A 12,129-nucleotide genomic window follows, 5' to 3' on the forward strand; every position below is an offset into this window, starting at 1 on the left:
ATTGGAGCTTGCTCATTACAGATAAGGATATTTTAACAGATGTCAATGTCCTCTCATGGCCTAACTCTAGATTCACAATAAGCTGCATTTCCAGGGAAATACTTGTAAAAAGACCAGAGGATCATAGCTCCTAGCAGAGACTAATATATTGTAATGTATGGGCATATAGACCATATTAACCATATAGGCTATATGGAGCCTACAATAGCATCCTTTCTCCCTTTGCTCCTTAGTAATAAAACTCTAGTTTTATGTACAGTGGCAATACACCCTACTAAAAGACTATGTTCCAGTCATCCTTAAGTTAGAGAGGGCAATATAACTGAGTTCTGGACAATTAGAAGGAAGGAAAAATATCCTGTGGGATTTCAAAAAGAGCACCTTCAAAGGGCTAACTCAGCTTAGAAGAACAACATTTTGCCTTCCCTCAATTCATTCTCTTGCTGCAAGCTTGGAATTTAGACTTTGTGGCTGGAATTACAGTAGCCATCCTCAGCCATAAAGCGTCTCAGAAAATGAAAGCCATGTACTAAATACAGAACAGAAAGACAAAAGCACACCAGGCCCTTGGTGTCATTGTGATGTTATCTTATTACTCCTGCCTCTGTGCCTTGGGCTTTTTTTTATTGTGGTTAAAAAACATGTAACAGGAAATCTATTCTCTTAAACTTTTAAAGTACAGCACAATACTGTTAACTATAAGCACAATGTTGTATAACAGATCTCTAGAAATCTTCCATCTTGCATGACTGAAATTATACCCTTTGAACAACATCTCCCCATCTCCCTCCCTCCCAACTTGAGCCCCTGGCAATCACCGTCTGCTTTCAATGAGTTCCACTACTTTAGATACCTCACATAGGTGGAATCACATAGTACTTGTGCTTCTGTGACTAGCTTATTTCACTTAGCATCATTACCTCATGGTTCATTTATACTGTAGCATATGGCAGGATTTACTTACTTTTAATGGTTGAATACTCCACTGTATTTATATATGATATTTTCTTTATCCATTCATCCCTGGAAGCACATTTAGGTTGTTTTCACCTCCTAACTATTGTGAATAAAGTTGCAATGAATGTGGAAGTACAAATATCTCATTGAGATCCTAATTTCAATTCTTTTGGATAAATACCCAGAAGTTGACTTCCTGGATCATATGGTAGGTCTATTTTTAATTTTTTGAGAAAAGCCATATTGTTCTTCATACAATGGCACCATTTTACATTCCCACCAGGAGTGTGCAAGGGTTCCAATTTCTCCTGTTCCTAACAGGTGTGAAGTGGTATCTCGTGATTTTGATTTACATTTCCCTAATTATTAGTGATGTTGGGCATCTTTTTATATACCTGTTGGCCAGTCTTCTTTGGAGAAAGGTCTGTTCAAGTCCTTTGCCCATTTTTAAATTGGGTGTTTTGTTTTTGCTATTGGGTTGTAAGTGTTCTTTATGTATTTTGGATATTAACCCATTATCTGATATATGGTTGGCAAATATTCTCTCCCAATCTATAAGTCACCTTTTCATTCTGTTTTTTGTTTCCTTCACAGGTTTCCTGTGCAAAAACTTTTTTTTTAATTTTAGTCAACATACAGTGCAATGTTGGTTTCAGGAGTAGAATTCAGTGATTCATCACTTACATACAACATCCAGTGCTCATCACAATAAGCGCTCTCCTTAATACCCATCACCCATCTAGCCCATCTCCCACCCACCTCCTTCTATCAACCTTAAGTTTGCTCTCTATCATTAAGAGTCTCTTGTGGTTTGTTTCCCTCTCTCCTCTTCCACCCCTTCCCACGTATTCATCTGTTTTGTTTCTTAAATTCCACATATGAGTGAAATCATACAGTATTTGTCTGTCTGATTGACTTATTTCATTTAGAATATATTCTAGCTTCACCCACATTGTTGCAAATGGCAAGATTTCATTCTTTTTGATGGCTGAGTAATATTCCAGCATATATATATGTATACATATATATAGGTATATGTATATCACATCTTTATCCATTCAGCAGTCAGTGGACATTTGGACTCTCTCCATAGTTTGGCTATTGTTGACAGTATATGCAGAAACTTTTTTTTAAATATTTATTTTGAGGGGGGAGGGGCAGAGAGGGAGGGAAAGAGAGAATCCCAAGCAGGCTCCCTGCTGTCAGCACAGAGCCTGACGCAGGGCTTGATACCACAGTTGTGAGATCATGACCTGAGTCGAAATCAAGAGTCACTTAACCAACTGAGCCCCCACAGGCTGTGTGTGCAGACCCTCTGTACAGAAACTTTTTAGTTTGATGTAGACCCAAAGCTTTTGTTGCCTGTGCTTTTGGTGTCATATTCAAGAAGTCATGGCCAAGACCAATGTCAGAAAGCTTTTCTCCTAGGTTTGCTTCTAGGAGCTTTTATAGTTTCAGGACTTAAAGCCCTTAATCTATTTTGAGTTGGTTTTTGTGTGTTTTGCAAGACAAGGGTCAAATTTCATTCTTTCACATGTGGATATTCAGTTTTCCCAAGACCATTTATTGAAGAGACTATCATTTACCCATTGCATATTCTTGGCACACCTGTCAAAGACCATTTGACTATATATGCATGGGTTTATTTCTGAACTCTGTATTCTGATCCATTGCTCTATATCTCTGTCCTTAGATCAGACCATATTGATTTTTGATTACTCTAGTGTTGTGATATGTGTTGAAATCACTAAGCGTGAGGCCTTTAGCTTTGTCTTTCTTTCTCAAGATTGTTTTGGCTATTCAAGGCCCTTTGTGGTTCCATATGAATTTCAGGATTATTTTTTCTATTTCTGTAAAAAAAATGCCATTGGCGTTTGATGGGATTTCATTAAATCTGTAGATTACTTTGGGTACTATGGATATTTTAACAATGATTGTCTTATGATCCGTGAACATAGGGTGTCTTTTCATTTATTTGCATATTCTCTAATTTCTTTCAGGAGTATTTGTAGTTTTCAGTGCAAAAATCTTTTGCCTCCTTAGGTAAGTTTCTTCCTAAGTATTTTATCCTTTTGATGCTATTGTAAATAAGGATGTTTTCTTAATTTCCCTTTTGGATTATTCATTGTTAGTGTAGAGAAATCCAACTAATTTTTGTATGTTGATTCTTTATTCTGCAACTTTACTGAATTCACTTACTAGTTCTAAAGGTTTTTTGTGGAAACTTCAGGGTTTCTACATATAAAATCATGTTATTTGTGAACAGAGATAATTTTACCTTCTCTCTCATTTGGATTCCTTTTATTTCTTTTTCTTGCCTAATTGTTTTGGCTAAGACTTCCAGTACAATGTTGAACAGAAGTGGCCTTATTCTTGATCTTAAAGGAAAACATTTCAATTGCTTACCATTGAGTATAATGTTTGCTGTGGGCTTTTCATAAATAGCCTTTAATATGTTGAGGTGAATTTCTTCTACACTTAGTTTGTTGACAGTCCTTTCTATCATGAAAGGGTGTTGCTTTCTGTAAAATGCTTTTTTCTTCATATATTGATATAATCATGAAATTTTGATCCTTTCTTCTGTTAATAAGGTGTATCACATTTATTGATTTGGGTATATTGAACCATCCTTGCACCCCAGGGATAAATCCCACTTGATCATGGTGTACGATCTTTTTATTTTATTTTTTTTATTTTTTTTCATTGTTTTCTTTATTTTTTTTCTTTATATATGAAATTTATTGTCAAATTGGTTTCCATACAACACCCAGTGCTCATCCCAAAAGGTGCCCTCCTCAATACCCATCACCCACCCTCTCCTCCCGCCCACCCCCCATCAACCCTCAGTTTGCTCTCAGTTCTCAACACTCTCTTATGCTTTGGCTCTCTCCCACTCTAACCTCTTTTTTTTTTTTTCCTTCCCCTCCCCCATGGGTTCCTGTTAAGTTTCTCAGGATCCACATAAGAGTGAAACCATATGGTATCTGTCTTTCTCTGTATGGCTTATTTCACTTAGCATCACACTCTCCAGTTCCATCCACGTTGCTACAAAAGGCCATATTTCATTTTTTCTCATTGCCACGTAGTATTCCATTGTGTATATAAACCACAATTTCTTTATCCATTCATCAGTTGATGGACATTTAGGCTCTTTCCATAATTTGGCTATTGTTGAGAGTGCTGCTATGAACATTGGGGTACAAGTGCCCCTATGCATCAGTACTCCTGTGTCCCTTGGATAAATTCCTAGCAGTGCTATTGCTGGGTCATAGGGTAGGTCTATTTTTAATTTTCTGAGGAACCTCCACACTGCTTTCCAGAGTGGCTGCACCAATTTGCATTCCCACCAACAGTGCAAGAGGGTTCCCGTTTCTCCACATCCTCTCCAGCATCTATAGTCTCCTGATTTGTTCATTTTGGCCACTCTGACTGGCGTGAGGTGATACCTGAGTGTGGTTTTGATTTGTATTTCCCTGATAAGGAGCGACGCTGAACATCTTTTCATGTGCCTGTTGGCCATCCGGATGTCTTCTTTAGAGAAGTGTCTATTCATGTTTTCTGCCCATTTCTTCACTGGGTTATTTGCTTTTCGGGTGTGGAGTTTGGTGAGCTCTTTATAGATTTTGGATACTAGCCCTTTGTCCGATATGTCATTTGCAAATATCTTTTCCCATTCCGTTGGTTGCCTTTTAGTTTTGTTGGTTGTTTCCTTTGCTGTGCAGAAGCTTTTTATCTTCATAAGGTCCCAGTAGTTCATTTTTGCTTTTAATTCCCTTGCCTTTGGGGATGTGTCAAGTAAGAAATTGCTACGGCTGAGGTCAGAGAGGTCTTTTCCTGCTTTCTCCTCGAGGGTTTTGATGGTTTCCTGTCTCACATTCAGGTCCTTTATCCATTTTGAGTTTATTTTTGTGAATGGTGTGAGAAAGTGGTCTAGATTCAGTCTTCTGCATATTGCCGTCCAGTTCTCCCAGCACCATTTGTTAAAGAGACTTTTTTCCATTGGATGTTCTTTCCTGCTTTGTCAAAGATGAGTTGGCCATACGTTTGTGGGTCTAGTTCTGGGGTTTCTATTCTATTCCATTGGTCTATGTGTCTGTTTTTGTGCCAATACCATGCTGTCTTGATGATGACAGCTTTGTAGTAGAGGCTAAAGTCTGGGATTGTGATGCCTCCTGCTTTAGTCTTCTTCTTCAAAATTACTTTGGCTATTCGGGGCCTTTTGTGGTTCCATATGAATTTTAGGATTGCTTGTTCTAGTTTCGAGAAGAATGCTGGTGCAATTTTGATTGGGATTGCATTGAATGTGTAGATAGCTTTGTAATGTGATGTTGAATTCAATTTGCCAGTATTTTGTTGAGAATTTTATATCTATGTTCATTGGCCTGTATTTTTCTTCTCTGGTAGTGTCTTTCTGGCTTTGTTTCCAGGGGTAATGCTGGCCTCATAAAATGAATTTGGAAATATTTTCTCCTCTTCATGTTTTTTGAGGAGTTTGAGAAAGATTGGCATCATTTGTTCTTTAAATGGCAGAATTTACCTATAAAGCCATCTGGTCCTGGGATTTTCTTCGTTTGTGGATCCATTCAGATTTTCTATTTCTTCATGATTTCATTTGGGGAGGCTATATGTTTCTAGAAATTTATCCATTTCTTCCACGTTATCCAATTTCTTGGCATACACTTGTTCTTAGAAGTTTCATGACCCATTTTATTTCTGTGGCATCAGTTGTAATGTCTTCTCTTTCATTTCTGATTTTATTTATTTGAGTTCTCTCTCTTTCTTACTCTAAAGGTTTGTCAATTTTGTTGTTCTTTTCAAAAACCCAACTCTTTTATTCTTTTTTTTTCTATTCTCTATCTTTTTTTTTTTTGAGAGACAGAGCAGGGGAGGGGCAGAGAGACAGGGGGACAGAATGTCTGAAGCAGCAGGCTCTGCACTGTCAACACAGAGCCTGATGCAAGGCTTGAACTCACAAACCATGAAATCATGACCTGAGCTGAAGTCAGACGCTTAACCAACTGAGCTACCCAGGTGCCCCTGCTCTAATCTTTATGATTTCCTTCCTTCTGATATCTCTGGGCTTAGTTCATTCTTTTTCTAATTCCTTGAGTTGTAAACTTAGAGTTTTTATTTGAGATTCATCTTTTTTAAGGTGGGCAGTTTTTGCTTCCCTATTTGTACTGCTTTTATTGTATCCCATAGTTTTAGTGTTTTATGCTTTTACTTCGATTTGTATCAAAATATTTTCTAATTTACATTTTGTTTTCTTTGACCTATTGTTTGTTCAAGAATGTGTTATTTAATTTCCACATATTTGTCAATTTTCCAGTTTTTCTTATGCTACTGATTTCTAGTTTTATTCCATTGTGGTTGGAAAAGATACTTGGAGTGATTTCAATTTTCTTAAATTTGTTAAAACTTGTTTTGTGACCTAGCATGTGACCTATCCTGGAGATTGTTCCATTTGTACTTGGGAAGAATTTTTATCCTGTTACTGTTGAGTGGAATGTTCTATGTATGTCTGTTAGGGCCATTTAGCCTATAATGTTGTCAAGTTCTGTGTTTCTCATTTATCTTCTGCCTGGATGTTCTATACATTATTGAAAATGAGATATTGAAATCTACGCTTACTACTGTGTTGCTGTCAACTTCTCCCTTCAGTTCTGTCAATGTTTGCTTCATATATTTATATCCTTTCTTCTTGGATGCATATATAATTCTTATATCTTCCTGAAATTGGCCACTTTATGGTTATATATTGTTTTTTGTCTCTTGCAACACTATTTTACTTGAAGTCTATGTTATCTGGTATAAGTATGGACACCCCTGCTGTCTTTTGGTTACCATTTGCATGAAATATCCTTTTTCATCTTTTTACTTTCAGCTTATACGTGTCCTTAAATCTAAAACGAGTCTTGTAGACAGCATGCAATTGAATTTTTAAAAATCCATTCAGTCACTCTGTTTTCTTGAAGATTTTAATCCAATTACACTTAAAGTAATTACTGATAGGCAATAACTTGTTGCCATTTTAAAAAATTAGAATCTCACTTGTTGTTTTGTCCCTCTTCTCCTCTTTTGCTATCTCCGTTTGTATTTCTTTGACTTTTTTCCGTAGTAGCATCATTTCTCATATTCTTTTGTGTGCTTCTTAAAGGTATTTTCTTTGTGGTTACCATAAGGCTTACCAAGAACACCGTATAGTTAAAACAATCTACTATAAGATGACAGCAACTCAACTGCAATCAAATACAACAACGTTATACTTTTACTTCTTCCCCACCATACACTTGGTTATTGATGTAACAAATTACATTTTATATTGCATATCCATTAGTATATTTTATAGTTTTTATACTTCATATTTTAACTTCCATACCAGAGTTAAAAGTGATTCACACATTGCCATTTCAGTATTACAGTATTCTTTACTTGTCTGTATATTTAACAGTGAGCTTATATTTTCCTATGCTTTTGTGTCACTGTTTTGCATCTTTTCAACTTGAAGGTCTCCCTTTAACATTTCTCATAAGGCAGTTCTAGTGGTGATGAACTCCCTCAGCTTCTGTTTATCTGGGAAATTAATTTAATTTTAAATGGTGGTGTGGCAAAAAAAAAAAAAAAAAAAAAAAAAGGGAACATTTTGCCAGATAGAGTATTCTTGTTTGGCAGCTTTTTCTTTCAGCACTTTGAATATATCATTGCACTCCTGGACTGCAAGGTTTCTGCTGAGAAACCCACTGATATTCTTATAGGGTTCCCTTGCATGTGATGAGCCACTTTTTTTCTTGCTGCTTTCAAAACTTTGTCTTTGACTTTTGATAATCTCATTATAATGTATCTTAGTTTGAAATCCTTTAGTTTCCTCTTATTTTGTATCTTTTGGGCTTCCTGAATTTGGAAGTTCATTTTCTTACCCATTATTGTGAAGTTTTCAGTCATTATATCTTGAAATAAGCTTTCTGCCCTTCTCTCTCTCTCTCTCTCTCTCTCTCTCTCTCTCTCTCTCTCTCTTCTCCTCCTAGGACTCTAGTAAAACACAGATTGGTCCTTTTTTTGATGTCCCGTAATTTCTTTAGGTTTTCTTCACCTTTTTTTTTTTCTCATTTGACTGGATAATTTCAAATAATCTTTTCTTCAAATTTGCAAGTTCTTTCTTATGCTTGTTCATGTCTGGTGTTGAATCTAAGGAACTTTTCAATTCAATTATCGCATTCTTCAGATTCAAAATTTTTGTTTGCTTTTTTTATGTTCCTTTTAACTTTGTGTTGGTATTTGCACATTTGAAAAAATAGTCAACTCTCCCATTCCTTACAGACTGACTTCATAACAGAGAAATACCTTCACCAATCAGCTGAGCTAGAGATTCTGGGGGCCTCTAACCCTGTGATGGTGTTTTCTTGGATTTGTACATGTAGATTCCTAGAGAGATTTTTTTTTTTTTTTCCAGGAGCTTTTAATCTCTTGCTCCCTCTGGTGTATATCTTCTCTACTGTTGGTTCTCTGAAGCAGCAGCATGTTGCCCAGCTCTTTTTGTGTTCTCTGCAGCCCCAAGGCATCTAGAGTATGTATGCCAGTTCCTGTCTGTTTTCGGAGACAAGTGAGACGGAAATGCCAGAATGTCACATGCATACTCCACTCCACTCCTCTCCAACTGAGGGAGAGGCCACCAAACTATATTAGCCTTTGTCTGCTGGGCCATGGGCCTTCTCGAACAGCAGCATGCCACACAGTTCCTTTTTGTTCATAGTGGCCCTGAGGCATCTAGTGTATGCTGGGCCCATCCACACTCTGAGATAGGCAAGGTAGAAGCCAGTCCCTCAGGGAGCCCCCCAAAATCCAGAATGGTGGAGACATGTTCCAGTCTTCTCTTCCCCCACTAAAAGAGAGGCTGCTGAGTTATATCATCTCTGTCTATTGTACTGTAGTTCCCTAGGGCTTTAGCATGCTCCAGCTCATTTTTGTTCTCAGCAACCTCCAGGCACCTAGACTATGCCAGTTTCCCATCAGTGTTCCAAGACAGGTGAAACAGAAGCCAGTCCCTTGGGCAGGCTCCTAAAAGTCAGAACGTTGGATGTATGGTTTAGTCTTCTCTTTCACTTCCTAGGTAAACCTGGAGCTAGGAGTTTGCTGCACATTGCATGGCACTGTGCCAGGGAGAGGGGCTGTGGCCAGAGCGTACCACAAATGTTCCTATGGACTTCAGTGTCACTGGTTTCATGCTTGTCCTTGGGTGCAAAAACCTCTTAACTGGCTTTCTGAGTTCTTACACGGGGAATTGGTTCATATATTGTTGTGGAATCTATTTCCCTGGGAGGGAGGAAGGTCTGGGGCTTCTATTCTAGTATCTTATTGACATCACTCTGTATCTGTGAGTCTTTTAATAGGTGAGAGAAATTACTGTGCCTAAGTTTTAACATATTTTTCTTCTTAAGCAGCTAAATCTAATCCTAATGGATGCAGATAGATGCCTACTTTAGGTGGTAGGTAATATTATACAAAGTCTTAAAGCTTTATAAACAGAGGATGATATAAATCTAAGATTCAAAGTATTTTTCTTCTCACAAATATTTTATGAAAAAGAAGTTTAAAAGAACAATGAAAATACATAAAAGTGCAGTTCTCAGGGAAGCAAATCCTCCTCTTTGATTTATTTTTGTTTTTACCCATAGGAAAACAATGGTTCTCATGCTGTTTTGGTTAATTAGGAAGAAAAGAACAGACATCCAGATGTTAATCCCTTAGCCAGCCTCAAACTCCACATTTTTTTTTGTGGGGGGGGGCGGGTCTGGATACTTAGTCTGCACCACAAACCAGAGTGAGCTTATACTAGACAAATGGCTTCATTTTATTTATATTTAATCATTTGGTAAATGAAATAAAGCCCTTATAAGAGATAATAGACCTCAGATTTAAAAATAAATATTGAGACTAGATAAATATCTCTGCTTTTTCATGACATTTATCTGGCAGCAAGAACCTATTAGACTGTCATGATGTTCTATTCCATTGACTGATCTTCGGGCTCCCTTTTATAGAAGGCCAATCTTTTGGATGCTTTTACACTCATCATTTATATGTACTTACCTACTTATCTCTCCTGAATCCACTAGTATTCTATATCTGAATTCCAATTTTGTATGTCTCAGGCAAAACACAAAATCCAAATGCACAGTGGTTTTGACAAAAAGAGGCTAGGTGTCACCATCTGAATAAAAACCAATTTTACCGAGTAGTGGTGGCCTAGAGATTCAGTTATGTGAAGGTTCTAGTTGTGAATTTCAAGTAACTATGGTGAGCTACTTACCTGCATGTTAAATACAGAGATAACATTGACAACTTTCTGAAACATCTTAATTGAAAGAGAAAATATAATTAAGAGACTGAATAGACTTACTTTTTTCTTTTTTCACTAAGTTTGGGTTGTACAACTTCTAGCCAAGAATAAACAGAATTTCTCTGTCAGTCTTTTCCAAAGTAGTTCAAATAACCAAAGCAACCAAAGACATCTTAGGGTTGTTTCAAAGTTGTGAGAGTTTGGGGAAGTAGGGAGAAAGTTTGGAAAGCTTCCATTGTACTTAAAAGATGGAAAACCAATGAGTCAAACATCCCCCTCATACAGCGCCCGCTTATCCTCCTTTGCACATCTGTTCTCCTCCATGGCTTTATGTCATATGTTTTTACTTTCCTGCCTACTCTTAGCCCTGCAGAACCAGATAGCTTTCAAAAAGATTAATTTTATTCTGTCTTATGCATCAGCAACAAAATTTGTCAACTTGAATCTTTATTATTAGCAATCACATCAAAGCTGAAAAAACACAGCATGATTTCTTTTTCTACCTTAGAAGTTGAATTTGTCACACTAAAAAAAAAAAAAAGAAATCTTTAGGCTTCTAAATGGAACATGTTTGACTTAGGAATCATTGAGAAAGAATAGGCAGGCAGAACAAATAAACAAGCAAACCCTCCCCCAGCAACTCTTCTCTAAGGAGAATCAACTTAGAAAAAGAGGAAGATACAAGAGGTTAGGTGGTAATCAGGCAGCAGGAACCCACTTCTTGAAGCAACTGCATGCAGAATAATAATGATTTTGGACAAATGCTAACATTTATTCAGAGCTAGACATCAAGATAAACCCTTTATAGGCATTATCCTAACCATCCTATGAGACAGATTCTCTTATTGTCACCAACTTATAGATAAGAGAACTGATGGTAAGGAAAGTTAAATTACTTTCTCAAAGTCACACAGTAAGATTTGGTGGACCAGGAATTTGACATCAGGTCTCATTTCAACACCTCCACTCATTCATTGCTGAAGAGCTGTTCTCAGTCAGTTCTTGTTCTCAACCATTCCGCCAAACATGACTTCTAACAACCTTTCTAAACATTTTTCTTGCTTCCCTCCCTGCCTACCCAACTTCTCTAAACAAGTCAAAGCAAACTACTTTAAATTATCAAAAACGCCAATTAGTCCAGACTCCTTTCTTTTGTAAGTGACAGACACCCACTTGAGCAAAAGGGACATATGGGATCCCATAACTAAACAGTTCTTCAGGTGAAGCCAGGCATAGGTGTACCAACAGTGTCATTAGGTCACACTTTTTATCTATGGCCCACTTTTTATCTACTGCTTTCCTCAGTGTGGCTTTAGGCTCAGCCTGCATTCTCCTTGCATTCATAGCATGGCCACAAGCAGCTGTAAATTTAATCCTGCTTTGGCAATCCCAGCTTTCCTGATGGTTCTAGTCTCTCATAACTGCTTCTCTGTGGGCAGGTCTGGGATATATGCTCACCCATGGGGACACGGGAATGGCTTAGCTCCCTTCAAACTACATGTTATGGGAATGAGGAATGGCTGTTTCTCAAAGGAAACTCAAGATATTAAGGTATCATTGATAAATGAAGGGACTGGAAGCTGGGTTGGCAAGCACAACAGACCTTGCTCTGAAGTCTAGCTGCATGCCTTTACCCATATTTTCACTATATGAACCCATTTCCAAAGCTTACTCTCCACCTCTCTAATAAGACTGAAAGCCATACTCAAAAGTTTTAAAACTGAATTAGCCACTGGTCTCCTTCTCATACCTCATATCTGTTCTACTACCTATATCCTTTGACCTGGTGTACAGCACCTCCACTGGCCCAATTGGCCAGAGCAGAAACCAGCCAT

Source organism: Herpailurus yagouaroundi, unplaced genomic scaffold, assembly GCF_014898765.1.
Source record: "Herpailurus yagouaroundi ecotype Mexico unplaced genomic scaffold, PumYag 67793, whole genome shotgun sequence".
In the NCBI taxonomy this organism is placed as follows: Eukaryota; Metazoa; Chordata; class Mammalia; order Carnivora; family Felidae; genus Herpailurus; species Herpailurus yagouaroundi.